This window comes from Carcharodon carcharias, chromosome 9 (assembly GCF_017639515.1).
Source record: "Carcharodon carcharias isolate sCarCar2 chromosome 9, sCarCar2.pri, whole genome shotgun sequence".
Classification (NCBI taxonomy): domain Eukaryota; kingdom Metazoa; phylum Chordata; class Chondrichthyes; order Lamniformes; family Lamnidae; genus Carcharodon; species Carcharodon carcharias.
The window spans coordinates 88,043,635-88,061,203 of record NC_054475.1 but is presented as its reverse complement, the minus strand read 5'-3'; the positions used below and the strand labels follow the sequence as shown (position 1 = coordinate 88,061,203).

Below are 17,569 nucleotides of genomic sequence, written 5' to 3'. Positions count from 1 at the left end.
ATGACACAACCAATATTTCTTATTCCAAACTTTAATAGGGAATGCAAGCAGTTACCACTTTCTTTATCAACTACATGCCTAAACTATGCTACAGTAACTTGCTGAATGTCAATTATAATCAGCATTGGTTCTATTTTTGTGGAGAATGAATTTTAGAACCCAGGCAGTAAATACCAAAATCCATCAACAACTCACTTGCAGCTCCAGCATAGAGAACAAAACAAATGCAACTAGAAAAGATTAAGATCCCATGGAATGTGTTACACAGGAATGTAACTGAGGAGTTAGAAGGCATTATAAATAGAATAATTAATCTCCAGGAATGAATTACAGGCTGGAATCTAATCGTCAGTTTTGGATAATATTGTTCTTGATATGTGTTGATCACTGAAGACTGGCACTGCCCACTGGTGAGTTACTAGAATTTAATGCACTTTCTGTTTTCCTAATTTAAAACCAATAATCTTCTGCGACAAGAAATTAGAATTTCATGATGCCATTCTGATTTTCCCAGCAGGGGCACCTCACTGGTCAAAATCCCTGTTCCTGAACATCATCCAAAGCTCAAAATGCTCTCATGGACAAACAGTTTTCCAATGGCTGGGCGCAGCATGAAGAAACATCATTTAGACAAGATATCAAAGGATTATTGGGGCAATGGAAATGTATTCAGCAAGAATTAGATGGGTTTACAGTGGAAAAAAGAAAAATAAGACACATTCAGCTTTCCTGTGATACAGATCATGATCTATTTGTTCACATGTTTAATGGGTGAACAGTGGAGCAAGGAGTTAGGGGATAGGGAAGAGAAAAAAAGAGAAAAAAATCTCGTTCTGATAAGGACCAACATATGTATGTATTTTTAGCTCTTGTGGGTCTGAAAAGTGTGCATTATTTTTAGGGTTACAACTCCCTACTTTGGTACCTGGTACCAGCGCATGTCTGCAGCAAGTTTTCATGGTTTTTACACAAAAGTAACAGACATTTACCACCAAGGATTGAACACACAAAACATTGATAAGGGTAAAAAGGGCGTGTACAAAGAGATGAGGCTTCAGTAACTGCCATAGACATCAAGTAACATACAGCAGCTACTGTTGAACAAAATGAATGAGGGAGAGGAAAGGGAATTTCATTACCGGCTGCCTCTTTTGTCATTCACAGATTCAGGCTGTACCTACCTGGGAAACATGCTGTTTCACATACTGTTCTTTCACAACCCACCTCTCCTTATTTTTCTGACAAGGAGAAGAGCTGGGCTCTTGGAATTACAAACTGAAGCTTAATCAACTCCAGAGTCCTCCTGAGATGGACTTTATAATCACCAAAAATGGCACATTTTTTTGAGAAAAAAAATTCCTTAACCTTCCCATGACGATGAAGGAAACTTTTAATATCAGTGGCACCCAGGGTCTAGTATTCTGACTTGTATTTTGCTGTAGTATTTCACACCAGGAAATACCAGGAAATATCTGATCGGGATTTCAAATATTCTTCAATTGAGACATTATACATAATTTGAATAAAGCAATATAAAATTGACAGAAAAATAACTTTTGTATCTGATTTATTTCATCATGAGTGACCATTCAAACCAGAAGCCAATGATCAGTTATGATAAATTCCAGTTAAAGCAATATAAAGCCAAATCGAAATCTCAATGATCTTTAGCCATATATAGGTAATTGCTTCATTTTAGAGTCAATAGTTTATGACTCTATAATAAACCAATCATCTATATTTGGCCAATGACTGCTGAGATTTCCACCCAGCTGGGCTGAGCCCATGTCTATTGCACATATACTCCCATACTTTGTGCACCATGTCTGAATTTTAAAACAAGATCACGTGTCAACCAGGAGCTAAAATACTGACAGTTATTGCACACATTCCAGGCTCAGAGGCAGTACAATGTATCTTGTAATCCCATCGCAAAATTCTACTGTGTTTTTCCCAATAGACAATTTACAATGCAATTAACCAATTTTAAGGATCAGACACAATGGGGGTAATGTTCACTTTCAGTGCTTGGGTGGTAAACAGGATAGGTGATCCACTCTCCCAGTTTACCATCAAAACGGTAAAGGTGAAAATTACGCCAGGGTCATGATTAGCACTGTGCTTTAGCATTTCTCTTCCCCCTCCACCAGCTGAACAATTAGGGAGGCTGGTGTCACATCATCACAGATATAAAGCACACCAAGAACACACTATGACCAGAGAGACATGGTTTACATCAACAATATTTATACATGGATTACCAATGAGATGTATTTCAAAGATTTACATTTACACATGCAATCTCCATGGGCACCTTCAAATTCCTACCATAGACAATATGGAATGATAACCACCTCTTTCTGTTTCCCCATCTATCTTCTTTGGTCCAACAGTGTATTGAGACTTACTGCCTACCACAACTGACTTTTTCTCTGATATAACTGATTAGAATAGAGCCTGTGCAGAGGTTTGCACTCAACTAGAATATGAAATCTTTAAAACATACTTAAGAAAGATTGCACTTTACCTGTATTTCATTACTAGGTGAGATGGGAAGGTGATGCTGAAACCCACAGAACTCACACAATATTTCCAATGCTCAATCCAAGAAGCCATCGGTTTATGTCTCATTGCTACACTCATAATAAAGTGCAGTATGCAATATCGTGCAACATGCACTATTAATCCCAATAAACAAATGAGAGGGGGCAGCATGACACAGTTAACTACGCAACTCATTCTGATGAAGGGGTGCGGGTGGTTGGAATCATATCATCAGCATCCTAATCATGAAGCAGATAAACTCAGTATTGCACTGTTGTTTATTAGGTCCTTGTGTTATACCACACGTACAGACTCAGACACTTGTACATACAGGGTGAGCACAGATCTCAACTGACACTTAAATGTGTAAAATCAAACTAAACACTTAGCCAGAACTTTGAGGTCACAGAAAAGGTCTTCTGATGCCCTTGTGTTTTATTATGAAGGATTTGTTAGTAGAGAGAATCTCCTTTTAATTACACTCTGCCCATGCACGCAAGTGGCATAATAATTACATTAATACACTTAGGATTTCGCAATTTTTCAGAGATATTTTTGCAGATGCACCATGAATACAAGCTGGAAAAGGATTCTGATGTTCAGAGACAAGGTATGTCTATTCCAATGCTTGAATCAGAACAAATTTTGCCATCATTTTCTGAGTTTGACTAGATTATTGAAAGAAATTTAAAAAAAACCACACAAAAGCAGAACAGAACTTGCTTGAATTAGAACACGAGCCTGCAGACAATCAGTCTCCGGTTTCAATTACACAGCAATGTAGGGAGAACCTATAGTTTAGGATTAAGGTGCTCCTTTACCCTTCCCAGTGCTTCTGAGTGGCAAAGGCCATTTACGTACCCAATCTCAGGTAGGCAATGGTCGAGAGATTAGACAGTCCTATGAAGCAGGAGAAAGATGTTTTTAATGAAAATTATGAGGATCAAAATTTATGTAAAATCAAGTTGTAAATAGCTTCACAGATTAAAACAAAGCTGGTGCAGAGGGGTGAAGATGGGAGGAATGTGTCTCTAGCTCTCTTGACAGTGAAACTATTGGGCAATGATGAGGTTGAATCTCATATAAATGCTATTTTATTCCCCTGTGATGCAGTTTTTGTTCCAGTCACACAAACATAAACTGAAATCACTACACCTTTGTTTGGTAAGGGGATATATGGCATAAAAAAATGTATTGAAGAACTAAGTATAAAAAAAGTGCAAGGAAACGCACACACTGTCGTCTCAAAAACTGCCCCCAAAAAGGAAACTTAAAAATCAAAAAGAATAAAAAGATTTTGTTCTGCATTCATGCACCAGTTTCGAGCACCGCAAAATACCTTCGTCTTCATCGCCATCATTATCGGCTAGATCATCGCCCTGTTTCTTTGCATTGGCCCCTAGAATCGAAACGAGGAAAGAGAAAGTGAAAGGAAACAAGAGAATTCAAAAATATCATGACTATGAATAGCATCCCCTAAAAGATAATTCTAGAAACACTGAATCTGAAATACTTACTTAATCATTGCACGCATGGCCCATAAAATGTCAAGTTCCACAACAACACTACCTGATACAATTCATTTATTAACAAAATATTTTATTGTGTAACAAATCCGACTATTGACCAGAGAGAATGAAGGGCCAGTTCTTGACAGCGATATATTTGTACGCTGAGACCTCTAACAGACTTTCACACAACTGCTTTTCAGCAGAGCACCAGTAAATTTTAACAAGACATCTGCTTACTTCGTCCTAACCACAAAGGCGACTTTATTTTCTGGCCAGATCATGGAATCACATCAAGTTGAAAACATGTGCCAAACACAGGTCCCAACATTGATAGAACCAGCTCATATTATTACCACCTCTTGGCTCACATCAGGTGAAATTTTCACCCTCCTCCATACCTCCATGCTGCATGTCTCTCCCCCTCTGCCCACACACCTCCACTGTTTCCAAACACTGACACCACAGTCCATTTAGTCAATAATCACAAATGTGGGTACGCACAGAGTGCATGTTTGGAGTCAACTTTAGTAAATTAAAGCATCTGACTTGCCTTGCCCCCACCTGTCTGCCTTTCTTTCTTAATTCTTGGTTCTTTAGAGGGAATTATTGATCTCCATTTAATAAAGGGTGTTCTGTATCAGATAATGATGCAAGCTAACTGGAAAATCAAAATGATTTCCTGTTTTATGTTGGGATATTGCTGTTGAGGGATGTCATTAAACCATGTTCCACTTTCTCAGTCATTGCTGAAAGTACCCTGAAAGGAGCTGATACTGGATGAGATTTGCAGTGGACTGGAGGTTACAAGTGAATTCTCTAGTCCCAACAGTAAATTGAACATGAACATCTGGCTGCATTTATCAACTGACCATTTCCACTAGCTAAAGTACTTGTTGTGACAGTGCCTGCAGCTGGTATGAGTTTGGACAGTATTTATTTTGTTTTAGTCCTCATAACATGATCCTTTGCCAAGAGCTTGGAAACATGTCCTGATTGTTGTGCAACATCTAGCTTGAAATCCTACATTCCACAGAATGGCATCACTTTGCCAGCCTTATGCTCTACAGCTATTCTAATGCATATTGGACAACACTTCTATGCTTGGTTTCTGCTTCTGCTTCTGGATATATATCATTTCATTAGGTGCCACACTTAGTGAAAAGTCTGACAGCAGTGACATGCACTGTGGCAATCCCAACAAGAATCCGCTGCAAGATGAAGAAGTTATGATAACATCACTCTCCTTCCACCTCCCCAACCCGTCACCCCCATCACCGTGGTGAAAGTGCAGTGTTACATATAATTGCTCCATAACACAGCACACCTCTTTCAGACATGGGGCAGGGAATGTTGGGGGAGAAATTTGCTCGTGTATCACTGCTTCTAGTAGTGCTAAATGGATTTACAGTTCTTTTCATTGATACAATTGAAGAACACTGAGTGGGCCATGCAGATAGCACCTCACAGTGCTGCTTGATCCGGAGAATCAAAGCAAGTCTGCTAGATGTGGCGCTACACAAATAAATTCCTCCCCTGTTCCCTCTTAACAAAATACTGAAAGTCAACATTCATATTAACGTTGAACAAAGTTTGGAAAATACAGGTATATTTTTCCTGAAGAAAGGCTTGGAATACAAAATGTAATGCTGTTACTATGACAACTGATGCCCTGAGGGAAATCATGTCATTACATTACAAATCTAAATTTCTGTTTACACATTTATAATCCAAGATATTTTAAAAATGTGAGTGGCTTCAAAATTTGAAATGTCCTGCGAATATAATGTTGCATAAAAAATTCAAAACAACGTAATCAGAAATTGAAGAATGACAATTTCCCTGGCTGCATTGTGGTAGAGAGGCATGAAGAACAAATGCTCTTGAAACCACATAACTCCCGTAGGCTGCACTCTTAGAAAGTTGGAATTGCTCTCCATAATCCTCAAATACTGACCAATTTTTGGCCGGAAAACTTCTTAATTAGTTATCCAATGGCACACTCACTGTCTAATTAGGAGCAGTGGATGCAGTGAGGAGGCAGAAGTTGATGCAGCGGGCACAATTTAAATGGCAAATGGCAGCCATTATTGTGGTCAATGATATATTTTGGAATGGAAACAAGAGAGCTGTGGGTCAGCAGCAGGTCAGGCTCCTGTGCAAAGGCAGCCCTACGACTTACTGATGCAACCCTTGAGTTATTTTCTTTAGAGGTGGTGGCTGCATGGTGGAGTGTTCTCTGTTTCCAGAGAGTGGCAGGAGAAGACAAAGCAAGCATGGTTTGGAGGTGCTCCATGGAGTGAGCAGCTGCAGTGTTGTCAGCAGGGGATGGTACATTGCAGGGAGCACTTCAATGATCTTCTGAGGGCTGGCAAGATGAGTGCGTTGCAACACCTAGCTGAAAGGCTTCCACTTCTGTGGTGACCAGCACACTCACAGACTGAGCAGCATGTTGTTCCAGATCATGGAAAACGTGAATACCCGGAATACCAAGTAGCCAATGGCAAAGCTCAGATCACAAACACTCATGGAAGAGGCAACACTGAAGGCAGGAAAATCATATGCATTTGACCCATTGGAGGTGGAAAAGGAGGACACTGTGGTCTCAACTCTCTCGCTCTTGATCTTGCAGAAGAAAAGAGCATACAGCTCCAGAGAAAGGATTGGTTCAGGGCTGGGGTCTCCAATTGGCTACTCTAATGTTCATAGAGGAGGAAGCCCTTGATATTTGCCAGGGTGGCAGCCCATCAGGAAGTCAGTAATGGGAAAATAGGAGTCCATCCAAGACAGCATGAAGTGATCTTACCATCTTCAGGTGACAGGGATGGAGTTCCCTCCTCTTTGGCTTCCTCCATGAAATACACTGGCCGAAATTTTCCAGCCCCTCCTGCTGGTGGGATCTTCTGGTCCCACCAAAGTCAACGGACATTTGAATGGCTCGCCACATCCGTTGTGGGAGAACCTGCCACGTTGAGGCTGGAAAATCCCAGCCATTAGTTGTAATATCCTGCCGCAACTCTGCAGAAGCAGCTGCTGATGAGCAGGTTTTTTTTTTAACATGCTTCTTATGCCTACCATAGGGCTGCTTGTGGATGGGGTGGAGGAAGAAACAAACAAGTGAGCACCTCACATTAGTCGAGTGCACCCTCCACCAGCACAGACCCCTCACCTCGGTGGGGCCTCATGCAAGCTCAGAACGAGTGGCACAGGATGACCAACACTTCACTTGAGAGCAGGAGTAGGTAAGGGAGGCAGAGGCACCTGGAGCTGGACCTCCTTTGACAATGGAGGACAGACACAGTCATGCTCAGCTGGACAGAGATGCACACCGTCAGGACTCATACACAAGACGAATCCTCCTGGAGCAGCAGAGGAAGATGTGTACCCAAACACCGGCATTTGCTGAAGCACTGCTGAGTCATAGGCAGAAAATGGAACAGTCCATACGTGACATGTGTTCCACCATGTTCCAGGAGTATAAGCCAATGAGCTCATCCACTGAAAGAGTGGCCAACCTTATGGACAGCCATATGCAGCATCACTCTGCATCAGTGGCACTGATAATGCAAAGACGGATGGAGTAGATGCTAGGCGCACACCAGCTTGTGGATCCCTCTGTTATTCATGTGCGCTATGAAAACACTTAGGCAGTTTGCAATGACATTGAAGAGAATTACTCTAAAGGGGCATTGTTTTCATCAACTGTCCCCTTGGCCCCTCTGACTGAGGCACCATCTATACAGGAAGGCAGTTGCGAACAAGGAAAAGATGGAGGGGTGGCTATGTTAATTAATGATGGTATTAGCATATTAGAGAGGGTTGACCTAAGTTCAAGAAACCAGGATGCAGAAGCAGTTTGGGTTGAGATAAGAAATAACAAAGGCAAGGAGTCACTTGTGGGAGTGGTGTACAGACTCCCCAGTTGTAACTACACGGTAGGACAGAGTATAAAAGAAGAGATAATGGGAGCTTGTCAGAAAAGGATGGCGATAATCATGGGGAATTTAAATCTATGTATAGATTGGAAAAAATCAGATGGGCAAAGGTAGCTTAGATGAGGAGTTCATAGAATATTTTCGGGATAGTTTCTGAGAATGGCACGTTTTGGAGCCACCTGCAGAACAGACAATACTAAGCCTGATATTGAGCAATGAGATAGGATTAATTGATAATCTCATAGTGAAGGCACCCCTAGGTGGCAGCGATCATAATATAATTGAATTTTGCATTCATTTTGAGGGAGAGAGGAGTGCGTCCAAGACTAGTATTTTAAACTTAAATAAGGGCAATTTTGAGGACATAAAAGTGGAGCTAGCTAAATTGAATTGGCAACTGAGGTTAAGGAATAGGCCAATAAAGGTTCAGTGGCAGGTATTTAAAAGGGATATTTCAGAATACACAGAATAGTGAGAAAGGAAAATTTCAAGGGGAGGGCCCACCATCTGTAGTTAACTAAAAAAGATAAATACAGTATCAAACTTAAAGAAAAAGTATATAATTGTGCCAAGATGGAGGCAGATCAGAAGATTGGAAATAATATAAAGAATGACAAAAAGGTCAAGAAGGGAAAAATTAGAGTACGAGAACAAACTAGCTAGTTTTTAAAAAGTTTTTAATCAATTTGTAAAAGCTTTAGGAAACCTCATCCCTGCTCGTGGGTGAGATTTCCTAAAAGGCGTAAAGGCCTCTTGGCCTTTTCGCCTGCCTGCCAACTGTTAGGTTGGTTGGGCAGCGTAAATTTGAAACCAATTAGGTCCTTAATGGCCTGAATAGGACTTTTAATTATCAGTGGGAATGCAGCCGACTCCAGTGCGTGCCCGCCGAACGAAACATTGTGAAACAGCGCAATGATGTTGGGGCGCACATCCGACATCATCACGCGTCATTTTACATGCTGGCATGTCAAGCCTGCCCCTGCACATCGACTGTAAAACCCTAGTCATAAAGATGTATAGTAAGAGTTTCTATATATATTTAAATAAGAAAAGAGTTAAAAAGTGAGCGTTGTTCCTATAGAAAACGCATCTGGGGAATTGGTAATGGAAAATAGGGTGATTGCGGATGAATTAAACATGTATTTTGCATCAGTCTTCATTATAGAAGATACAAGAAACATCCTAGAAATAGCTGTATATCAGGAAATGGAAGGGAGGGAGGAACCTGGGAAAATTACAATCACAAGGGAAGTGGTATTGAGCAAGTTGTTGGGGCTGGGGGCTGACAAATCTCCAGATCCGGATGGACCTCACCCTAAGGTCTTGAAAGAACTGACTAGTGAGATAGTTGATGCATTGGTTTTAATTTTCCAAAATTCCCTAGATTCGGGGAAGGTTCCATTAGATTACAAAATAGCAAATGTAACTGCTTTATTCAATAAAGGAGGGAGACAGAACCAGGAAACTCCAGGCCAGTTAGCTTAACATCTGTCATAGGGAAAACATTAGAAACTAATATTAAAGGTGTCAGGGCACTTAAAAAAATTCAAGGCAATCAGGCAGAGTCAGCATGGTTTTGTGAAAGGGAAATCATGTTTAACCAACTTATCGGAGTCCTTTGAAGGAGTCACATGGGCTGTGGATAAAGGGGAATTGGTGGAGGTAACATATTGGCATGGATAGAAGATTGGCTAGCTAACAGGAAGCAGAGAGTTGGCATACATTTTTTGGTGGGCTGACAAATGGAGTATAATATGGGCAAATGTGAAATTGTCCATTATGGAAGGAAAAATAAAAATGAAGCTTATTATCTAAACAGTGAGAGATTGCAGAGATCTGAGAGCACAGGTGTTTGGATGTCCCAGTGCATGAATCACAAAAGGCTATTATGCAGGTACAGCAAATAATTAGGAAAGCTAATAGAGTGTTATCATTTATTGTGCGGGGAATTGATTACAAAATTAGGGAGGTTATGCTTCAGTTGTACAGGGCACTGGTGAGACCACATCTGAAGTGTTGTGTACAGTATTGGTCTCTTTATTTAAGGAAAGATGTAAATGCATTAGAAGCAGTTCAGAGAAGGTTTACAAGACTAAAACCAAAAATGTGCGGTTGACTTATGAAGAAAGCTTGTATCCTCTGGGGTTTAGAAGAGTAAGAGGCAATTTGATTGAAGCCTATAAGATCCTGAAGGATCTTAACAGGGTGGATGTGGGGAGAATGTTTCCTCTTGTGGGAGAATCTAGAACTGGGGTTACTGTTTAAAAATAAGGGGTCACTCATTTAAGTCAGAGGTGAGTCTCTTTGGAGCTCTCTTCCTCAAAAGACTGTGGAAGCAGACTCTTTGAATATTTTTAAGGCAGAGCTAGATAGATTCTTGATTAACAATGTGGTTATTGGGGGTAGGCAGGAATGTGGGGTTGAGGTTACAATCAGATAAGCCTTGATCTTATTGAATGGTGGAGCAGGCTCAAAGGGCCGAGTGGCCTACTCCTGCTCCTAATTCATGTGTTCGTATGCATGAATGCCACTGAAGGGGAAACAGGGGCCACCAAAGGTTGGATGAGGATTTCAGCACCAAATGAGTTGAGGCAGGTGTGGAGATATGTGACCTTGCTGATGGCGTGGCGATGGGATTGGAGGCTCATCTCAGGGGAAAATAGGATGTCTAGGTTGCAAAGGATCTGGTTCAGTCTCAGACAGTGATCAGGGAGAGGCATATGGTTGGTTGCAAGCGAACAGAGACTGTGGAAGGGAAGAAAATTGCTTCAGTTTTCCCTTTATTTAGTCAGACCAGGGATACATTTTGGATAAGTAGAATGACAGGAGCATGAAGGCGGTGGTGAGGTAAAACTGGTGAGGTAAAGCATCATGTGGAACTTGACATTGTGGTTTGGGATGATGTCACTGAGGGATAGCATGTAGATGAGAAATAGGAGAGGACAAGGAAAGGTCCTTGGGCATCCACAAAGGTAATGACGTGGGAGCAGGAACAGAAGCCATTGCAGAAGATTCATTCTCCTTTATCCAGTTCTAGCCAGAGAAACGAGGAGGGTAGTCTGATTCAGCTGGACAGTGGGAGAGGAGTTATAAGAGGATGGTGTGGTCAACTGTGTTAAAGGCTACAGCTTGCAAAGAATGAGAGGGGATAGATTGCCATGGTCACGGTCAAGTAGGTTGGAGTTGTGACTTTGATATGAGCTTTTTCATTGTTGTGGCAAGGGTAGAAACCTGACTGCAGGGATTCAAACATAAAACTTCTGGAAAAGATGGCCAGGGATTTGAGACGCAACAACATCTTCAATAACTTTGGATCTGAGCTCAGTTTGCGAGGATAGTGGGGTCATGGAGTTTTTTTGTGGTAGGGGGCAGAATTGAAGGGGAAAGAGACAATCCAAGAGGAAGGAGAACCATTAGCAATATCAGCTAACATGGGTCGAGGAAGGGGAGTTAGCTGATTAGCAGTTTGGTGGGAATAAAACCGAAAGAGCAAGATGTGGGCCTCATGGACAAGATGAGCCTGCAGAAAGGATCAGTGGTGATAGGAAAGAAACTAGAGAAAGATGTGAGTTTGGGGTTAGGGCAGGGTGGAACATCAAAATAAGTTTGGCTTGGTGGATTGGAGGGGTGGTGGGAAGCACAGAGCAGCCAAATGGATGTTTTCAACCTTAATGACAATGATGAAAATTTATAGTGGAGAAAAATTAAGGTTGTCTTTGCATTCCAACGACGAGCAGTTTTGGCAGATGACAGCAAGTCCCAATAGGGCTTTACCAGCCAGATCTGGTGCTGAATGGCTAAAGCAGCTGTCCACATTAAAAGTCTGCATCCAGGGGATGAGGGCCATGCCGGGGAATGATCAGGTTGCAAGTAATGGGTTTCCTGGGGACAAAGGCATCACAGGTGAGGGTAAGAGTGAGATTGAAGAGTTCAGCAGCTGCAGAAATGTCATGGCAAATAGAAAGGCAAAAGCTTTACAGTTGGAAATTTGGAAGTACCATAGTACGGGACTTGGGGTGAGATTTTTCCAGGGGAGACACAAAAGGAAATGGGGTTGGGAAGAGAGGAAGATGTGAGTTGAAAGCAATACAAGCAAATGATCAGAGATTGCCCTATCTGTGTTTTCACTATTTTGTTTTATTCATTCACGGGATGTGGGCTTTGCTGGCTGGGCCAGCATTTATTGCCCAAACCTAACTGCCCTTGAGATGGTAGTGGCGAGCTGCCTTCTTCAACTGCTGCAGTCCATGTAGTGTAGGTACACCCACAGTGCTGTTAGGAAGGGAGTTCCAGGATTTTGACCCAGTGACAGTGAAGGAATGGTGATATATTTCCAAGTCAGGATGGTGAGTGACTTAGAGGGAAACTTGCTGGTGGTGATGTTCCCATCTATCTGCTGCCTTTGTCCTTCTAGGTGGTAGTGGTCATGGGTTTGGAAGGTGCTGTTGAAGGAGTCTTGGTGAATTCCTGCAGTGCATCTTGTAAATAGTGCACACTGCTGCTACTGTGCATCAGTGGTGGAGGGAGTGAGTGTTTGTGGATGTGGTGCCAATCAAGCGGGCTGCTTTGTCCTGGATGATGCCAAACTTCTTGAGTGTTGTGGGAGCTGCACACATCCAGGCAAGTGGAGAGTATTCCATCACACTCAGATTTGGGCCTTGTGGATGGTGGACAGGCTTTGGGGTGTCATGAGGCGAGTTACTCAATGCACAATTCCTAGGGAAAGTCAAAGGGCGATGGTCATTCCCTGACACTTGTGTGGCATGAATGTTATTTGCCACTTGACAGCCCAAGCCTGGATATTGTCCAGGTCTTGCAGCATTTGGACATGGACTGCTTCAGTATCTGAGGAGTCGTAAATGGTGCTGAACATTGTGCAATCATCAGCGAACATCCCCACTTGGGGGCAGGGGCCTTCATTTAGGGAAAGGTGTCATCATCTATCAACTAAGCTTCCAGCAAGATCAAAATGTCGATGCCATCAATCACAATAAGCTCATGCACGGTAATGACAGTTTTCACAGTGAAAAGACATTTTGAAGGGAGATGTGTACAAATTTTTGCCTGCGTTCACGTTATTTGCTCAAACCTCTCAGTCATAAAATAGTTAGAAATGGGAGTTTTATAACAGGTGAGCAAAACCTATTATTGAAATTGCAGAAACCAAACCAAGCCAAATTTAATTTTTCTAGATTACTTTCAGCCGTAACAAACTAGAATTTGGTAATTATAAGATAATGAAAAATTGCTAAAAAATAATCCAGAACCTGAATCAGTCAAATCACTAAAAATAAATCAAAAACCCTCATCTTCCATTTATCTCTCAAAACTATTTTAGTTTGTGTGTTTTGAATGTTAAAGGATTCTAATATTTGAATGCCTTGTTACTGTAAGCACTGCAAAAATATCCTCACTACTATCAACCTTTCACTCAATTCCACTTATTACCTTCAAGGTGTTGCCATCAAAATTGACTACACTGTCTGAATTCCCAACCTTCAAATAGTTGACTATAATGAGTGCAATTATTGTTGGCAGTTTGACAACACAATGTTAATGAGGCCTGACCACAAAAACTGATCAAGCCTCCCATCGACTGCACTGAGCAGTTTTTCCTCTCATCACCCACCTGAATTGAAATACACCCTCAAAAAGTTATGATTCACTGAAGTTCTGAAGGTTGCAGTGGTGGGTTAGTGATAGTAATCTCAGGCTGGATTTTACAGTCCACCCAATGATAGTTGGGCAGGTGGGGGCTCCAGTAAGTGTCATGGGCACTGTGCCTGCCACCCTATCCACCTGCCCCACCACAATTTTAACAATGGTTGGTGGGGGAGGGGGGAGAGAGGGGGTGGCGGGGGGAGGGGTGGGTGGTGTGGTAGTGTGCGAAACTCAAACCATCAGGCATGCATGTGGGCTAATTAATGGCCATTTAAGGGTCCCATCCCATTGCTGTGGGGATTTAAGCAGCGGCAGGCAAAGCTCGTATGAGACATTCAGCCTGGCACCTTCCACTGCATGGACTGGTGGCAGGAAAGAGGGTGTTGCCTCCTTAATGGGCCCATCAGAGGGCCACCACCAAGGTTTCCCCCAATACCCACCACCTCTGGTTCCCCTACCACCAACCACCATCCTGTCTGCTCCAGCCCACCAACTGCTTCGCCCCTCTCACCAGGGGCTGCCAGCCTTGCTCTGGCGAGACCCCAAGACTTACCTCCAGTCCTGACTCCAGCAGAGCACGTCTTCCTGTGGGCCTCACTGCAGTATGGGTAGTAGCCACTGCTCCTGGTGGGGCTGCTGGTACTGTTGAGCTGCCAGTCTCTGATTGGCTGGCAGCTTTCTGAAACGGGACTTCCTGTTACTGAGGGGCAGAAGTCCCACCGCAAGCCACTTAATGGCCAATCAGAACCACCATCTCTAATGTAAAATCCAGCCCTCACTCAGAAGGTTATCGGCTCATATCCTACTCCAGAGATTTGAGCACACAATCTAGGATGACACTTCAGTGCAATACTGAAGGAGTTCTGCACTGTTGGAGTTACCATCTTTCAGATAAGACACTGGACTGTAACTTCCGAGCTCTCTGAGCTGGGGGAATACCCCAAAGATACTCCTCCAACTTCTGATTCCCTCTGCACAACCTCCGGCCACCACCCCACCCCGGACCTCTGATTCCCCAACCTCCTAAATGCTATCTACTTACCTGAGATAGTTACCTTCTCCCTGGTCTGTCAAGGACCTTTATGTTTCAGCGTACCTTCAAACTTACTTGGTTTACTGCAGCTAGTGCTCTAAAAAAGGGGGTGTGGCCTCCTTCACTTATATGTTGGGCCCGGGGACACGCTGCACTGTCTGGATCTCGCCCAGCCTGAGTCGGAAGGTCAGCAGAAGGTCAGGCGAGATAGGATGGAAGAAAAATTGAGGTAAGAAATTGGGCACAGAGTGGCAATTTGACACTGATTGTCATTCCAAGGAATTCAGGCCCATTAAATCAAGGCCCTGACTGCCCTCTCAGGTGGATGTAAAAGATTTTATAGCACTAAAGAAGAGCAGGGGTGGTCTTTCTAGAGTCAAGGTCAAATTTGGGGTAATCAGCAGAGGATCTAGGACAGACTGTAGGACCGGGGAGCAGACTGGGGCTTAGGGTGAACTTGATGGGGAGCCCAGAGGTCATGGGTCGGATACCCAAGATATTGGAAAGGGGGTCGAGAAGGTGGAATGATCAGGGTTGGAAAGCTCAGGGAGGTTCCAGTCACCAGGGAGGTTTACAATGTAGCACTCAAACTCTTACTGGTCCACTAGCAGTACAGGAATGGCACTTTTCTGTTCCATCCAGCAGCTCTGATCTCACCTCCCTTCAGCTTCCCAAGGTCCAGGAAATCCAGTCGGCCAGGGTTAAAGCTGGAACGGGATAAAATTTTAGGCTTGCAGCCTCATTTAAATATTTAAATGAGGCATCCATCTCCTGAGAGTGGGTTGGTCACCCTTCATCTGGCCTGGAAATGGAAGGCTTCATTGTAGGTTGGGTTCAGGTTTGACAAGCATTTCAACAACGAAAACCTACCTATTTATGTGATTATTTTTTCAATTGGTTTCAAAACAAGTTGGGCATGAACTTTTGTACTTTTTTTTTTAGATAAGATTTGACTAGAAAACAATATTCATATTCTTACTTGGTGCTTCTGAGAGAAGCTGGCTGAAGAAGAGAGAGAGACTGAGGTGATTACAGCACCTGCTGTTTTTTAATGCTTCAAATTGAAAACAACCAAAAAATGAAAACAATCTATTAAGGAGCTGAAACACAAAAAAAGACAATTAGGGAGAAATTTAATTGGCGCCAAAAAAGGGCATAATGCCAAACATGCATACCCAATGATGTCAGTGAGAAGCACGAGCCAAATTGGTGTTTGTGCTGTATTTAATTATGATTGACAAGGTGCCAGTGTTACTAGTGCTTATTGGTATGTAGGTGTCTACAGCTCCATTTAAAGTAAGTCTGCATCTCTAAAAAGGTTAGTGCATTTTCAATCACGGCTCTCTGTCACTGCTGTAAAATGTAAATAATGGCTAGAAGTTCTGAAAGGATTCAAGGTTTATAGACATTGTTCTGGAGGTCCTCGTGAAGGAAGCGTACAAAATTCTTAAAGGGCTCGACAGGGTCGGTGCAGGAAGGTTGTTTCCCCTGGCTCTGGGATCTAGAATGAGGGGACATGGTTTCAGAATAAGGGGTAGGCCATATAGGACTGAGTTGAGAAGGATTTTTTTTCACTCAAAGGGCAGTGAATCTTTGGAAATCTCCACACCGGAGGGCTGCGGAGGCTCAGTCATTGAGTATGTTCAAGACAGAGATTGATAGATTTCTAGGTATTAAACATGTTACGGGATAAGTGGGAAAATGGCGTTGGAGAAGATCAGCCACGTTGTAGTTGAATGGCAAAGCAGGCTTGAAGTGCCAAATGGCCTACTCCAGCTCCTATTTCCTATGTTCCTATAAGTGACAAGGAGGAGGGTGCTTCTCTTCTTGAGAGCAAGAGAAGACTGCCAAGTCAAATAGCCTGGGAGCAGTGATCATAAGAAAAGCAAGGAGAAATGCACCCAGGACCTGGCTGCAATGCCACAGGGAATTCAATGGTTCAACTGGGACTACTAAGGTAAGACTCCTACTTATGATTCTCTTACTCTCTGCTTAGCCTTGCACAAGCTGTAGCTCCAGCACCCATTTGCATTCTTCCTTCTACTTCCCTTCACTCTCCTCCCATCATACCAAACACTTCAGTGAACCTCCTCCTGCTGCACTCTGAAGCTGTTACTGTCCTCATAATTATTTCCCCACACTTTTTGTTCATCAGCAACATTGTTCCACTCAGACACTCAACTTTCAGTAAACTCATTGCATGAAAACTCCTTTCTTCTTGCAGGACTAGCTAACACACAATATCAGGGAATAGACAAAATAAAGAAGGCCATCCATCCATAATTAGCCATAGTCTACCAGGGTCTGTAGGCTCACCCATTCTAATCTGCCACTCTCTGAACTTACTGCACTCCGTTCTCTTAGGTCCAACCCCAACATTGTCATCAAACCCGCTGACAAAGGTGGTGCTGTTGTTGTCTGGCGCACTGACCTCTACTTCGCGGAGGCTGAGTGTCAACTCGCAGACACTTCCTCCTACCTTTCCCTTGACCATGACTCCCCCACTGAACATTAAGCCATTGTTTCCAGGACTGTCACTGACCTCATCTCCTCTGGAGATCTTCCTCCCACAGCTTCCAACCTGATAGTTGCCCAACCTCGGACGGCCCGCTTCTACCTCCTACCCAAAATCCACAAACAGAACTGTCCCGGTAGACCGATCGTCTCAGCTTGCTCCTGCCCCACGGAACTCATTTCTCGTTATCTTGACTCCCTTCTCTCTCCCCCTGTCCAGTCCCTTCCCACCTACGTCCGTGATTCCTCTGACACCTTAAGTCACATCAACAATTTCCAGTTCCCTGGCCCCAACCACTTCCTCTTCACCATGGACGTCCAATCCCTCTACACCTCCATCTACCACCAGGATGGTCTGAGGGCCCTTAGCTTCT

The 17,569-nt window shown here is 43.1% G+C and overlaps 1 protein-coding gene across 1 annotated transcript in view; it reads right to left on the bottom strand.

Moving 5' to 3' along the window:
* Positions 1-17,569, bottom strand: part of nlgn3a (neuroligin 3a) — a 257,150-nt gene that overhangs the window by 122,250 nt on the left and 117,331 nt on the right. The window lies entirely within an intron of this gene.